The 16,706-nt window shown below is 40.0% G+C and overlaps 1 protein-coding gene across 10 annotated transcripts in view; it reads right to left on the bottom strand.

Annotated features, from left to right (window-relative positions):
• The window catches only part of Spata16 (spermatogenesis associated 16), a 380,391-nt gene that overhangs the window by 321,671 nt on the left and 42,014 nt on the right, over positions 1 to 16,706 (bottom strand). The gene's annotated exons all lie outside the window — the stretch shown is intronic.

The following is a 16,706-nucleotide window of genomic DNA, read 5'->3' as shown; positions in this document are numbered from 1 at the left end:
TAAATTACATTAATATTTACTGTCACTTGAATCAATCAAACAAACAAACAAACAAACATAAAAAACCGACTGACCTGTGTGAGCTACAGAAGTGATTTTAGTATTTCAGTCAGAGAAACTAACTACCCATTAGTCAGAGTTTAGCATCAACATATTTGTAGGTATTTAACAGAAGAGAAGCCATTAAGCAAATTAATTTTCGTTTGAATTCATTTGAGGTTATTTTAAATGTAGGCTTCCAAAGAGTAAATTTTTCAGGCCATTAAAAACATTTTTTTTTGCTTTTCAATTTTTAATTTGGCATATTCTGAGTTTACACATAGATTGCATTGAGTACAGATGATGTCAAAGATTCCAGGAGTGGTCACTGAAACATTTCTGGATATGAGTATGCCACGAGTAATGATCACAGCAAAATGGTGACATGTGACCTGGATTAGCTCTTGGTTTTGATGCCTGGTGTTATCATGTAGCTCAGTCTGGCCTCAAACTTTTGATCCTTGAGTTGCTAAAGTACTGAGATGACATGTGTGGACTGCCATCCTCATCTCTGGGTGTAGGATGTTTTGTTTCTGTAGCTGCCACTTCTTTTTAAAAAGTTGGACATGGTCTATACCTATTGTGATTAAAAGGAGAAGAAATTATGGCCATGTAGGATATTTGGGTTTTCCATCTTTAATTGTTTAATAAATACTTTACTTATGGAGAAGCAATCAGTGTGTAAGGACTACTCATTGTGTGGATTCTACATATCTGTGTCAGTCTCTCTGATAGTGGCCACATACACTTATTAGATCTTTAGGGCATTATAACTATGTTACAAACTATGAGGTATGTGGCCTTATCCAATGGACTGTGTGTCTTCTCTCATTTATAAAGTGACAAAAAATCTGGTACAGACTAATTTATTTAAAGTCTCCCGTGTACCTCTTGTATTCTCTACCACCACTAGAGTAACAAGAAAGTTTGGTTCTCTGGGGATAATCAATTACTCAGAAGGCCTCCCTTGGCCTTGTCTCCCTACCCTGGGTACTAAATACCAGAAAGGAAGTTTTGTTTCCTTCCTTGTTTTGTTCATATGTGTTTTGTATGGACAATGGAAGGAAGCTCGAGAGGAGTCAGGGCAGTCAGAGAGGAAGGGAGTGGCAGAACCTGGCTTATCTGGGAATAAAGTTTTCATTGTGTTAAATCAGGAAACTGTCAGACTTCCCATTTTTGATAATAATACTTAGACTTTCAGATAAATTTCTTCTTTTAGCAAAGATCAGTTCTTTTCTGCATACCTTAAATGTTTTAATCTTTGTAGTTCCATTGAGTGAGATAAAAATCAACAGAAGCAAAAAATTAGAGGCTATATGCACAAAGTCCTTCTGCAGATTCATCTAAGGTCACATTTTAGGTGAGAAGTATCTTTAAAATATAAACAATAACACATCAAACAACAGCAGCAGCAACAACAAAAACCCGAGAAAAATACATGACCCAGAAATATAAGTCCAGTCTTGGTCTTGGGGTGGCAGGTCCCTAGTCATGCATCTGAATTCTTATTCCTAAGGGCAGCAGTAAGGAGAAACATAAGTGGTGCAAGCATACCTTTTTCTTTTATATTTATAAATTTTAATTATTCTAGAGACCCATTTTTCTTAGTGCTTTATTTAAAGAACACATTTTTCCCCCCGTGTGACCCTTAAGAGCTACAAAAAACCAACCTGTTAGATAAGATGTAGCTACCCGTGCAGTAGTGGCATAACTGTTATGGTGGCAGTCAACCTCTTTCTAACTCCATTAGAATTCTGTTCCCACAGAACAGTATCCATGCCTTGTGTTATAAGCCTGTTTAATAACTCATGCCTGAGGGGTCATAGGTCTAATGGGATAGCTTGTTCTTTTTGTTTAAATAAACTGAACAGCATCAAACTACCTTCTAAATATCCATTTGTACCCATAGACAAAACCACTCTCAGCCTTGAGCAAAGAAAGCCCTCTCTGCATTAAAGTGTACTGAATGCAGATTGTTGTCCAACATGCTGAGAATTAGTGACAGCTGAGGGACCAGCCCTGAACAACACACTTTTATCACTCCCTTTAAAGCTCAGAGAATATTTTGGAGGAAGGAGTCAGAAGAAAGTGCGAGGTAGAAGACAAAGAGCTGGCTATGAAAAGCAATTCTTTTACGACAGTCAGGAACTCAAAGAAGCTGTGGTTACTTTCAATGACCATGCAGAAAATTGGTTTTCTTAACAATCAGTTATGCATGGAGGAAAGAGCTCAAGTGTCCTAAGCCCTTACTGCTGAACTAGAACTGTTGGTTCCTGGTAGATTCTGGGAGAGTGGTAGTCATCGCTTTCAGTTGTGTCCCCAGTTCTGAGCCTACCATGCTCTGACAGACACCTGCAAACCCATGTTGTCACTGTCTAACTTCCTTGGGCCACAAACAAGATACACAGGGAAGAGAGACAAAAATTTGTAAGGAAGAGGGAAAATAGAAGAGGAAGGCAAGAGATGGGACAGGGTGGGGTGAGGGTAATCAGTACGTATTGTGTGCATGTATAATACTGTCAAAGAAGAAACTTAGGAAAAGAAAATCATTCAGCTTATTGTTTGATTTTTAAGGTTAAGAGAAACACACATTATGTATTTTTCTGCCATGAAAATTTGCTAACAACTTTCAAGGGTCTTTAATCACTAAATTCTTATTGGTTAAGGATGAACAAACCCAGCAACAATAAAAAAAAACCTGAAGTGTCTAATCTTGAACATACAAAGTTCAACAGTTTATACCTGGCAACGGAGAGAAGAATGAACTATTTCTGGCTTCCTGCTTTGTGCATTTGAGAGAGGGCTTACATTTTTGTCACAAGCGGCTAATCATTCACAAGAGTCTCTGATGGAGATCATTCTTTCCAAGAGAGTTACAGAGTAGAGAACAATGCATTGTTTGGGTTATTGTTTGAACAATTTTAAATATAATTAAAAGCGGATTAGATTTTTTTGTTTTCTGGCTCTCAAAACCAAACCCAGAATTGTGTGCACACTAGGTAGGTGCTTAGGACTGCACATTTTCAGTGTTAATCACCCAAGAAAAGGACTATGGATTAACAATGCTATTAACAAGCTGTTGAGCAAAACCCTTTCGAATGCTGACATTTTAAACTTTGGGGTTTTAAATATGTCCTGTGAGGCTCAAGAAATTGAGTCCTGTTATAACTTGTACGTAAATTATGCTTTCATCGTGGTTTGAGTTAAGCAGTTGCTGACATCCTGCATGACAGCATTTGGCCACAAGTTACTGTCATTTCTCCTTCACTGCCTTCTGAGGACTAAAGAAAACCGATGGCAACACCACACAGGCGTCCAGCATCAGTCAGAGATTTAAAAACGCAGCAGCATGCTCATTACAGCCCCACACTTTTGTAGCTGCCTAGAACTGTGATGCCCAAGGGGTAACAGCAGTCATCTGACAACTACTGCCTGGGCATAGGCCCCTGCTACCCAGTGAGGCTCCTGGAGCAGCACCATTGGCAACATTTGGGAACTTATTTTGAAGTGAGTCATGTCAGATCTTCATTTTAAACGGTATCCCTATACAACTTTCAGTGGGAAGAGCAAAGAATTTGCGGCAGGAAGAACCCTGCCATAGACTGGGTATGGCCCCTTAAGGAAGTGGCTTAGCTTTTGAAAACAGGTTTTTGTTTTATTCTGCTTTGTATGCCTCTAAAAGGGGGTGTGAGTAGCTAATTTAAGGAGTTACAGTGATGGTGTATTTGAAAGTGAATGTCTTGAACTAGAACCGAGTTAGGGCAAGTTCTCCAGAACTTGCTTTCCTTTCTTTTCTTCACAGAAGGAAGACATTATAACTCGGGCAAGCTGGGATCTCAAGGCAGTTTGATTGTGTATTTTCCCCGAAGGCCAATCATGCCGAACATTTTCAAATGTTTATTGACCATTGGAATTTCTTCACTTGACAGCTGTCAATTTGATTCATTAGCTCATTTATTGATTAGTTTATTCATTTATTAGTAACTTGTGGCCAAAAGCTGTCATGCAGGATGTCAGCAACTGCTTAACTCAAACCATGGTGATTAGTGATTGATTTAAGTTTTGGAATTCTTTTCTAGATGGCGCTACTCAGATGAACAAATAGCAAAAATTTTGCTCCAATTCTGGTACGGATATCGAGAGAGCAGAGTCCCAGTGTGAATATATGCCTGTCCATGACTATGGAAATCTATATGAAATTTGTTAGAAACACAAGTATCATGTTTTCTCTTATATGTAGAATTTAGATTTAAATGTTTGTGTGTGTGTGTGTGTGTGCGTGTGCCTGTGCACACGTGTGTATGACATAAAAATAGAATATGCACACACATATACATATATATTTCATATATACATGAAAAAAACAACAGTAAATTGGGGATTAGTAGTGTTAATGAAGAATCTAGCAAGGAGAGAGGAAAGATGGGGAAGACAATGGGTGGCTGTAAGAGGAAAGTATAATGTCCTATGTATGAAAATGTAGCGCTGTATCTCATTTTTTGTATGCTAATAAAAATAATTAAAAAGGACTGTATATTGAAATTAGGAGGAAACCCACAGCTGTGTAATATTAAAGCCCAGGTACTCAGTACCTGATTCTACTGCACAAAGCAATACTGTGTGAGAATCCATTTAAATTAAGCTTTCTGGGATATCCACATTGTGAGGCCCTAGAGACTTGCTACAGAATTATTCTCAGTAGAGCAATTATAGGTGAGGCTGCCCTATAATGAGATATTTTTGCAACTTCATTAAATAAACCCCCTTGAATGGGCTCCAAAATGGACCTGCCTCCTACTAAATTCCATTACACTGGAAGTAATCTTATCAGAAGGCCTGGTACAGACTCCATCGTCTTGGAGAATTAAAAGATTACCATAAGGGAAATGTGTTCTAGAACAATGATTCCCAAAGATGGTTCTTAGACCCATGCTTTCCTAATCTAAGGTGAAATGAGAAACAGACAACTTAGTGAGCTCTCTACAAAATTACAATATAATCCATTTTCAAAATGTTCTCCATTTTCAGAGTATGACATTTCCATTTTCTTTCTATTTTAGTTTTTGTTTTTTGTTTGTTTGTTTTTTAGGGGGTCTTGTTAAGCTGCTGCATCTTTGATGACATAGTGACAGGACAGTTTGCAATGCTCTTACATAATGGAACTAAAATGCTAACCCACTCCCACCCCATCCACTGTGTTGGTTGTTTATTTTGGTTCACTTGACACAAGCTGGAGTTATCTGAGAAAAGGAACCTCAGTTGAGAAAATGCCCTATAAGGTTCCCTGTAGGAAGTATACAGTGCATTCCTTTAATTGGTGATTGGTGTGGAAGGGCCAATCCTGATGTAGGCAGGCCAGCCTCGGGAAGGAGGTCTTAGGTGTCTAACAAAGGAGGCTGAGTAAGCCTTGTGGGAGGAAGCCAGTAAGCAGCATAACAACTGCTCAAAAAGAAGAAAGTGTCTCCTACAGGTCAGACGTTGTGCAGAAAGGAATGTTTTTTTTTTTTTTATTAACTTGAGTATTCCTTATATACATTTCGAGTGTTATTCCCTTTCCCGGTATCCGGGCAAACATCCCCCTCTCCCCTCCCCTTCCTTATGGGTGTTCCCCTCCCAACCCTCCCCCATTGCCGCCCTCCCCCCAACAGTCAAGTTCACTGGGGGTTCAGTCTTAGCAGGACCCAGGGCTTCCCCTTCCACTGGTGCTCTTACTAGGATATTCATTGCTATCTATGAGGTCAGAGTCCAGGGTCAGTCCATGTATAGTCTTTAGGTAGTGGCTTAGTCCCTGGAAGCTCTGGTTGCTTGGCATATGGGGTCTCGAGCCCCTTCAAGCTCTTCCAGTTCTTTCTCTGATTCCTTCAACGGGGGTCCTATTCTCAGATCAGTGGTTTGCCGCTGGCATTCGCCTCTGTATTGCTGTATTCTGGCTGTGTCTCTCAGGAGCGATCTACATCCGGCTCCTATCTGTCTGCACTTCTTTGCTTCATCCATCTTGTCTAATTGGGTGGCTGTATATGTATGGGCCACATGTGGGGCAGGCTCTGAATGGGTGTTCCTTCAGTCTCTGTTTTAATCTTTGCCTCTCTCTTCCCTGCCAAGGGTATTCTTGTTCCCCTTTTAAAGAAGGAGTGAAGCATTCACATTTTGATCATCCGTCTTGAGTTTCATTTGTTCTAGGCATCTAGGGTAATTCAAGCATTTGGGCTAATAGCCACTTATCAATGAGTGCATACCATGTATGTCTTTCTGTGTTTGGGTTAGCTCACTCAGGATGATATTTTCCAGTTCCAACCATTTGCCTACGAATTTCATAAAGCTGTTGTTTTTGATAGCTGAGTAATATTCCATTGTGTAGATGTACCACATTTTCTTTATCCATTCCTCTGTTGAAGGGCATCTGGGTTCTTTCCAGCTTCTGGCTATTATAAATAAGTCTGCTATGAGCATAGTGGAGCACGTGTCTTTTTTATATGTTGGGGCATCTTTTGGGTATATGCCCAAGAGAGGTATAGCTGGATCCTCAGGCAGTTCAATGTCCAATTTTCTGAGGAACCTCCAGACTGATTTCCAGAATGGTTGTACCAGTCTGCAATCCCACCAACAATGGAGGAGTGTTCCTCTTTCTCCGGATCCTCGCCAGCATCTGCTGTCACCTGAGTTTTTGATCTTAGCCATTCTCACTGGTATGAGGTGAAATCTCAGGGTTGTTTTGATTTGCATTTCCCTTATGACTAAAGATGTTGAACATTTCTTTAGGTGTTTCTCAGCCATTCCGCATTCCTCAGCTGTGAATTCTTTGTTTAGCTCTGAACCCCATTTTTTAATAGGGTTATTTGTCTCCCTGCAGTCTAACTTCTTGAGTTCTTTGTATATTTTGGATATAAGGCCTCTATCTGTTGTAGGATTGGTAAAGATCTTTTCCCAATCTGGTTGCCGATTTGTCCTAACCACAGTGTCCTTTGCCTTACAGAAGCTTTGCAGTTTTATGAGATCCCATTTGTCGATTCTTGATCTTAGAGCATAAGCCATTGGTGTTTTGTCCAGGAAATTTTTTCCACTGCCCATGTGTCCCAGATGCTTCCCTAGTTTTTCTTCTATTAGTTTGAGTGTGTCTGGTTTGATGTGGAGGTCCTTGATCCACTTGGACTTAAGCTTTGTACAGGGTGATAAGCATGGATCAATCTGCATTCTTCTACATGTTGCCCTCCAGTTGAACCAGCACCATTTGCTGAAAATGCTATCTTTTTTCCATTGGATGGCTTTGGCTCCTTTGTCAAAAATCAAGTGACCATAGGTGTGTGGGTTCATTTCTGGGTCTTCAATTCTATTCCATTGGTCTATCTGTCTGTCTCTGTACCAATACCATGCAGTTTTTATCACTATTGCTCTGTAATACTGCTTGAGTTCAGGGATAGTGATTCCCCCTGAAGTCCTTTTATTGTTGAGGATAGCTTTAGCTATCCTGGGTTTTTTCTTATTCCACATGAATTTGCAAATTGTTCTGTCTAACTCTTTGAAGAACTGGATTGGTATTTTGATGGGGATTGCATTGAATCTCTAGATCGCTTTTGGTAAAATGGCCATTTTTACTATATTAATCCTGCCAATCCATGAGCATGGGAGATCTTTCCATCTTCTGAGGTCTTCTTCAATTTCTTTCCTCAGTGTCTTGAAGTTCTTATTGTACAGATCTTTTACTTGCTTGGTTAAAGTCACACCGAGGTACTTTATATTATTTGGGTCTATTATGAAGGGTGTCGTTTCCCTAATTTCTTTCTCGGCTTTTTTCTCTTTTGTGTAGAGGAAGGCAACTGATTTATTTGAGTTAATTTTATACCCAGCCACTTTGCTGAAGTTGTTTATCAGCTTTAGTAGTTCTCTGGTGGAACTTTTGGGATCACTTAAATATACTATCATATCATCTGCAAATAGTGATATTTTGACCTCTTCTTTTCCGATCTGTATCCCCTTGACCTCCTTTTGTTGTCTGATTGCTCTGGCTAGAACTTCAAGAACTATATTGAATAAGTAGGGAGAGAGTGGGCAGCCTTGTCTAGTCCCTGATTTTAGTGGGATTGCTTCAAGTTTCTCTCCATTTAGTTTAATGTTAGCAACTGGTTTGCTGTATATAGCTTTTACTATGTTTAGGTATGGGCCTTGAATTCCTATTCTTTCCAGGACTTTTATCATGAAGGGGTGTTGAATTTTGTCAAATGCTTTCTCAGCATCTAATGAAATGATCATGTGGTTTTGTTCTTTCAGTTTGTTTATACAATGGATCACGTTGATGGTTTTCCGTATATTAAACCATCCCTGCATGCCTGGGATGAAGCCAACTTGATCATGGTGGATGATTGTTTTGATGTGCTCTTGGATTTGCCAAAATTTTATTGAGTATTTTTGCGTCGATATTCATAAAGGAAATTGGTCTGAAGTTCTCTTTCTTTGTTGGGTCTTTGTGCGGTTTAGGTATAGGAGTAATTGTGGCTTCATAGAAGGAATTCGGGAGTGATCCTTCTGTTTCAATTTTGTGGAATAGTTTGGATAATATTGGTATGAGGTCTTCTATGAAGGTTTGATAGAATTCTGCACTAAACCCGTCTGGACCTGGGCTCTTTTTGGTTGGGAGACCTTTAATGACTGCTTCTATTTCCTTAGGAGTTATGGGGTTGTTTAACTGGTTTATCTGTTCCTGATTTAACTTCGGTACCTGGTATCTGTCTAGGAAATTGTCCATTTCCTGAAGATTTTCAAGTTTTGTTGAATATAGGCTTATATAGTAAGATCTGATGATTTTTTGAATTTCCTCTGAATCTGTAGTTATGTCTCCCTTTTCATTTCTAATTTTGTTAATTCGGACACAGTCTCTGTGTTCTCTCGTTAGTCTGGCTAAGGGTTTATCTATCTTGTTGATTTTCTCAAAGAACCAACTTTTGGTTCTGTTGATTCTTTCTATGGTTCTTTTTGTTTCTACTTGGTTGATTTCAGCTCTGAGTTTGATTATTTCCTGCCTTCTACTCCTCCTGGGTGTATTTGCTTCTTTTTGCTCTAGAGCTTTTAGGTGTGCTGTCAAGCTGCTGACATATGCTCTTTCCTGTTTCTTTCTGCAGGCACTCAGCGCTATGAGTTTTCCTCTTAGCACAGCTTTCATTGTGTCCCATAAGTTTGGGTATGTTGTACCTTCATTTTCATTAAATTCTAAAAAGTTTTTAATTTCTTTCTTTATTTCTTCCTTGACTAGGTTATCATTGAGTAGAGCATTGCTCAATTTCCACGTATATGTGGGCATTCTTCCCTTATTGTTATTGAAGACCAGTTTTAGGCCGTGGTGGTCTGATAGCACGCATGGGATTATTTCTATCTTTCTGTACCTGTTGAGGCCCGTTTTTTGACCAACTATATGGTCAATTTTGGAGAAAGTACCATGAGGAGCTGAGAAGAAGGTATATCCTTTTGCTTTAGGATAGAATGTTCTATAAATATCTGTTAAGTCCATTTGGCTCATGACTTCTCTTAGTCTGTCTACGTCTCAGTTTAATTTCTGTTTCCATGATCTGTCCATTGATGAGAGTGGGGTGTTGAAATCTCCCACTATTATTGTGTGAGATGTAACGTGTGTTTTGAGCTTTATTAAGGTTTCTTTTACATATGTAGGTGCCCTTGTATTTGGGGCATAGATATTTAGGATTGAGAGTTCATCTTGGTGGATTTTTCCTTTGATGAATATGAAGTGTCTTTCCGTATCTTTTTTGATGACTTTTAATTGAAAATTGATTTTATTTGATAGTAGAATGGCTACTCCAGCTTGCTTCTTCTGACCATTTGCTTGGAAAGTTGTTTTCCAGCGATTCACTCTGAGGTAGTTTCTGTCTTTGTCTCTGAGGTGTGTTTCCTGTAGGCAGCAGAATGCAGGGTCCTCGTTGCGTATCCAGTTTGTTAATCTATGTCTTTTTATTGGGGAGTTGAGGCCATTGATGTTGAGAGATATTAAGGAATAGTGATTATTGCTTCCTGTTATATTCATATTAGGATGTGAGGTTATGTTTGTGTGCTTTTCTTCTCTTTGTTTTGTTGCCAAGACGATTAGTTTCTTGCTTCTTCTAGGGTATAGCTTGCCTCCTTATGTTGGGCTTTACCATTTATTATCCTTTGTAGTGCTGGATTTGTAGAAAGATATTGTGTAAATTTGGTTTTGTCATGGAATATCTTGGTTTCTCCATCTATGTTAATTGAGAGTTTTGTAGGATACAGTAACCTGGGCTGGCATTTGTGTTCTCTTAGGGTCTTTATGACATCTGTCCAGGATCTTCTGGTCTTCATAGTTTCTGGCGAAAAGTCTGGTGTGATTCTGATAGGTCTGCCTTTATATGTTACTTGACCTTTTTCCCTTACTGCTTTTAATATTCTTTCTTTATTTTGTGCGTTTGGTGTTTTGACTATTATGTGACGGGAGGTGTTTCTTTTCTGGTCCAATCTATTTGGAGTTCTGTAGGCTTCTTTTATGCCTATGGGTATCTCATATTTTAGGTTAGGGAAGTTTTCTTCTATGATTTTGTTGAAGATATTTACTGGTCCTTTGAGCTGGGAGTCTTCACTCTCTTCTATACCTATTATCCTTAGGTTTGATCTTCTCATTGAGTCCTGGATTTCCTGTATGTTTTGGACCAGTAGCTTTTTCTGCTTTACATTATCTTTGACAGTTGAGTCAATGATTTCTATGGAATCTTCTGCTCCTGAGATTCTCTCTTCCATCTCTTGTATTCTGTTGGTGAAGCTTGTATCTACAGCTCCTTGTCTCTTCTTTTGGTTTTCTATATCCAGGGTTGTTTCCATGTGTTCTTTCTTGATTGCTTCTATTTCCATTTTTAATTCCTTCAACTCTTTGATTGTGTTTTCCTGGAATTCTTTCAGGGATTTTTGCGATTCCTCTCTGTAGGCTTCTACTTGTTTATTAATGTTTTCCTGTGTTTCTCTAAGGGAGTTCTTCACGTCTTTCTTGAAGTCCTCCAGCATCATGATCAAATATGATTTTGAAACTAGATCTTGCTTTTCTGGTGTGTTTGGATATTCCATGTTTATTTTGGTGGGAGAATTGGGCTCCGATGATGCCATGTCGTCTTGGTTTCTGTTGCTTGGGTTCCTGCACTTGCCTCTCGCCATCAGATTATCTCTAGTGTTACTTTGTTCTGCTATTTCTGACAGTGGCTAGACTGTCCTATAAGCCTGTGTGTCAGGAGTGCTGTAGACCTGTTTTCCTGTTTTCTTTCAGCCAGTTATGGGGACAGAGTGTTCTGCTTTCGGGCGTGTAGTTTTTCCTCTCTACAGGTCTTCAGCTGTTCCTGTGGGCCTGTGTCTTGAGTTCACCAGGCAGGTCACTTGCAGCAGAAAAGTTGGTCTTACCTGTGGTCCCGAGGCTCAGGTTTGTTCGCGGGGTGCTGCCCACAGGCTCTCTGTGGCGGCAGCAACCAGGAAGATCTGCGCCGCCCTTTCCGGTAGCTTCAGTGCACTAGGGTTCCAGATGGCGTTTGGTGTTTTCCTCTGGTGTCCGAGATGTGTGTGCAGAGTGCAGTCTCTTCTGGTTTCCCAGGCGTGTCTGCCTCTCTGAGGGTTTAGCTCTCCCTCCCAAGGGATTTCGGTGCGGAGAACTGTTTTTCCGGTCTGTTTCCTTCAGGTTCCGGCGGTGTCTCAGGTGCAGGGGTCCTGCCCCTCCTGGGCCCTCCCCTGCAGGAACCCAGAGGCCTTATACAGTTTCCTCTTGGGCCAGGGATGTGGGCAGGGGTGGGCAGTGTTGGTGGTCTCTTCTGCTCTGCAGCCTCAGGAGTGCCCACCTGACCAGGCGGTGAGGTCTCTCTCCCACGGGGTTTGGTAGCAGAGAGCTGCTGCGGGCCGGGATCCGTGGGTCCAGAAAGGAATGTTAGAGGAAGAGCTACAGAGTGCAAATCAGAGGCAAATTTGCGAACCCTCTGCCATCACAATGCTTGAGATAGATATTCAGGGTATAAAGAGAGAAAAGTTGTGGTCCACGGTTCTGGTCATTCTAGTTCATGACTGACTGCCCCATTTTGTACCTGGGGTGAGCAGCATGAGCATGCGATGGAAGAAAGAACTGCTGAAGAAATTCATGCTCACCATGATCCAGAGAGTAAAGAGAGAGAGAGAACCCGTGCTTCCATAGGTGTCTCGTGGTACGCCTTCAGTAGCTGACACCCATTTCTCACTACTCCTCTCAAAGTTTACCTTACTAATCTTCTGAAATGTCACCTTGGGTTCCAAGCCTCTATCACATATGCCTGTGAAGGGCTTTTGACACTGGCACCAGCACAGTAAATGGTTCAGTCAGGCACACTCAAACACAGTGCTCTTGAGATTCAATGTGCCCAAGGGCCATCTGGGATTTGTGTAAATGTAGTCTCCAACTCTGCAGGGGTCGGTCCCTCTGGAATCCTCTATTTCCAACCAACTTTCTCCAAGTAGCACAGACACAGCACTTAAGCTACTAAGTTGTGAAGTCAAGCTGTGCTCAGACCCAGGCGGCACAAGTTTGAGTAGGAGACTATGAGCAGGTCACTTGGCCTGATCATCCCTTGAGCAGTGACAGCAGCCACAGCAACATAACAGCCCTGTGCCATGGCTTATTTGGGGAACAGAATGGAAAAATGAGTGCAAATACTCCCCAGAATGTGAACCAGACCATGAAACAGACGGAACAAGCCCTATGTTGTGAGTAATGAGTAATTATTTCACCATGAGGTCAGTTGGGCATTAACACGGGAATGATTAGTCCCTTCCTGTGCTTTTCAATCAGAACTGACAGCTTCAGTTGTGGAGGGCAAACCCTGTTTTCTATGGCTAGTTCAAGTGGAGCTCTTTGAAGCTGTAAATCTTAAACGGTATCTACAGACCTGTTCTAATTCAGAAGGTAGAAGCTTTTGAAATACTAAAATCCCATGATTAAGGTAGAGGCCACAGTATCAGTTTGTAGGCCACAAAGCTAGAGACTTTGATAATTTTTCTTTAGAGTACTTTCCCTGCAAGGTATAAGAAACATCTGATTACTATATTCTTGGATGTTGGCAATTGTTATTAATTATTTCTCCCACGAGAGTATAGCAAGAATGTTTGACTATATTTTTCTATTTAAAATGCTCTCTCTCTCTCTCTCTCTCTCTCTCTCTCTCTCTCTCTCTCTGAGTGTGTATGTGTGTGTGTATATGTGTGTATGTATGTGTGTGTATGTGTGTGTGTATGTGTTTATGTGTGTATATGTGTATGTGTGTGTATATCTGTGTGTATGTGTGTTTGTGTGTGTGTGTTTGTGTGTGTGTGTGTGTGTGTGTGTGTGTGTGTGTGTGTATCTGCAGAATCCAGAAGAACAGGTTTGATTCTCTAGAGCTGCAGTCACAAGCATTTGGGAGCCACTTACATTGGTGCTGCTGACTAAACTCAGGTCTTCCAAAAGAGAATCAAGGGTGTGGAGCTTTCCCCTAGCCCATGTTTTTTGATATATTATATTGGCACCTAAGTAGTTTATTGACTAATAGCATGCATTTAGCAATATGCAAATGTGATTCCACAAAACCAATCTTATGCTTTTATTCAATTGATAATGAGTAGATTTTTAAAGTCTTAATCTATTATTGCTGAATGTATAGGCACATGCTCACACACACACATGTGGCATGGCACACACATGGATAACGGCATCTTTCAGGATCTGGTTCTCTTCTTTCACCATGTATTCCAGGAATCAAACTGATGTATTGAGGCCTCTATAGCAAGAGATGTTGAGCAATCTTGTATTCACCAATGAGTGAATTTACAACTGTCTCTTAAAATCTATAGGGATATAGCATCTAGGAGTAAATAATATGAGCTACTGTCTTTATCATCCGTTTATGCTTTCTGAATAAATGACTTCTGATATGAATACAATTACAAGAGAGAATAATGAATAATTTGTATGAAACTTCAGAAATAATCTTACCTGCTTACTTGGTTCTAAAGCACATAGAGATAAATTACTTCACCAAGCACCTTTACATAAGTACCAGATATTTTATGAAATACTGAGAGTTGACTGTTTTTAAGGAGATAAAGTCTGAGACATTGTGTACTTCTTTATCTTTACACAAAATACTAATAGAAATGTATCTGTGTAGCTTGTGACTATCAAAACAAAGATGTCTTAGCCAGTGTTCCATTGTTCTAAAGAGGCATCATGACCGTGACAACTCTCATGAAGGAAAGCATTTTCTTGGGACTGGCTTACAGTTCCAGAAGTTTAGTCCATTATCCTGATGGCAGAAAGCATGATGGCATGCAGGCAGATATGTTAGCTGAGTGTTCTACATGCAGGACTCACGACAGCAGGAAGAGAGAGACACTGGCCCTGGCTTGAGCATTTGAAACCTCAAAGCCCACCCACAGTGACACACTTCCTCCAACAAGGCCACACCTATTCCAACAAGGCCATATTTCTAAGGATTGTCAAGTAGCCCTTCTCCCTAGTGATCAAGCATTCAAACATGGGAGCCTATGGGAGTACCACAAAAGTCTTGAAGATGTGTTAGAAAATAAATTACCAATCAACAAATATTTTCCAAGTTTCAGAAGCTTTGGCTAGAGCATTGTTTTCTGTTTTATTGCTGCTCTTGTCTTCAACCACAACCTAGTCATACTTTGTATGCTGCCATAACTCATGGTGTTCAACTTAATTAGAAAGCCTGGTATATGCCTTTAGATATGTTCCTAATAATAATACTCTTGGTGAGAGAGACTATATGTCTTGCTTCCTGTGTCCTAGAACCTCCCAGTGCGAGAAATGGGAATACTGTTTTCCCAGGCCCCCTCTTAAGCTTTCTATGGTTACATGATGAAATTCTGGTCAGTTGGAAAGCAGTGAGTGAGAGTGCTGGATACAGCACGTGGACAGTGCTTGTTATTATATATATTATATACTATATATTATATATTACTTACTCTATATTATATAGTATAAATATGTAATATTTAAGCAATATACATGTATGTAACATTGTAATATATAAAATTCTGAAGATCATACTGTACTTCTTATTGGCTAGATATACTTCTATGAAACACATATATATCCATCTTCTACCAGATGCGCATTTCAGGATTTCTGTCATTTACAGTTAAATATTACTAAGTTTTACACACAGATATTTGTGACATCTTCTAGTGTTCTGGTTGTCATCTCAGCTTGTTCCTGTCCTGCCTCTTTTAAAAGTCACATCAGGCAATGAGAAAAGGGTGTGCTACATGTTAGCATCTGAGAACCCCAAGGAAGTATCACATTAGGAAGTTTAAGTTCACAGAAAGAAGAGTTAAAGAAGCAAAGAAACCTTTCTATTCCCAGAAGCTTTTGTTTATTAAGAGACATCCTAGAGAAGATTTCAAAGTTAACTCCCAAGGTAATTAAACAAAAGCTAGGCCAGATGTCTAAGCTAAAGTTTTGGTCTCAAAATAATTACCTTTGTTAATTACCAGTAATTAGTGTCAGCATCCAAAGCTTTCCTAAAATCCAGGGGAGAGAGAAGGAGAAAAGTAGAGAAAGAAGAGCATAAGGAGGGGGAGAGGGAGGAGGAGGGGAAGGAGAGGGGGAAAGGAATGGGAGGGGGAGGGGAAGGGGGAGGGGAAAAGGGAGGAGGAAGGGGAGGGGAGAGAGAGGAGGAGGGAGAGGGAAGAGGAGTGAAGGGGGAGAGGGAAAGGGAGATACATAGTTTCTGAACACAAACACACCTTTAAGTCATTAAATCTTGGTGTTAATTTTTAGCATTATGAACACTGGGTTTTATGGAAAACTGGGTATTTCTTTCCAGTTAATACTGGTGGTACCTTGCACTCTCTTACATAGTCCTAATTTGGAGTTTTACAGCACAATTTCTTATTTTTATATCCTTTCTCATTAATATAAAGATAACCTTTTCTTTTACCCTACTTCATGAAGAATATGCCTATTGGAGAAACTCCCGGCAGGCAATGCGATGACCCTTGAAGAAATGTACAGGGCTCTATATGCAATCTTCCTTGAGCATTCTGTCCTTGGCCAGAGGACTGGGCGCTGAAATAGCTCAAAGTAGAGGTGAGAGTCCTCTCAGAAGCTGGTGAATAGCTCAGGTTTTCAGCACTTACTGATGTCAATATTATACAGAAATAATACCCCTAAGCTTTACATGATACGTTGCACTCTAGTTAGGGTGTGATGACCCTTTGTGAAAAGAGAAGATTAATTCTCTGTGTGCTATTCAGTCACTTTATATCTACTTGGGAATTTGTGTGTGTGTGTGTGTGTGTGTGTGTCCAGTTCCTTTTTAAATGCTTAGGATAACATTGTTAATTATTTCCTATTAGTAATTCATTATAGATTTAGGCATTTTAACATGTAGGCAATGGTGGAAATATTTTAGTCTTTGAATCTATACCACAACACCTTACATTATCTCTCAACCTCCCTCTGGCGGCCCCCATCAAGGTGTTCCTTGATGCATATTTACATCATATTACTATATTGAGCCTCTCAAGATGAAAAGACAAAAGGAACATACTTTCTTTTCTTTCACTCATCTTTTGAAGTCTCCATGTTCTGCAGGCATATTTAGAATTCACTGAGCTGTGCTTTTGTTTTTGTTTTTTGTTTTTAC

Source organism: Rattus norvegicus, chromosome 2, assembly GCF_036323735.1.
Source record: "Rattus norvegicus strain BN/NHsdMcwi chromosome 2, GRCr8, whole genome shotgun sequence".
Taxonomy (NCBI): Eukaryota; Metazoa; Chordata; class Mammalia; order Rodentia; family Muridae; genus Rattus; species Rattus norvegicus.
Note: the sequence above shows the minus strand (reverse complement) of the source record. Positions and strands in the feature narration are given on the sequence as shown.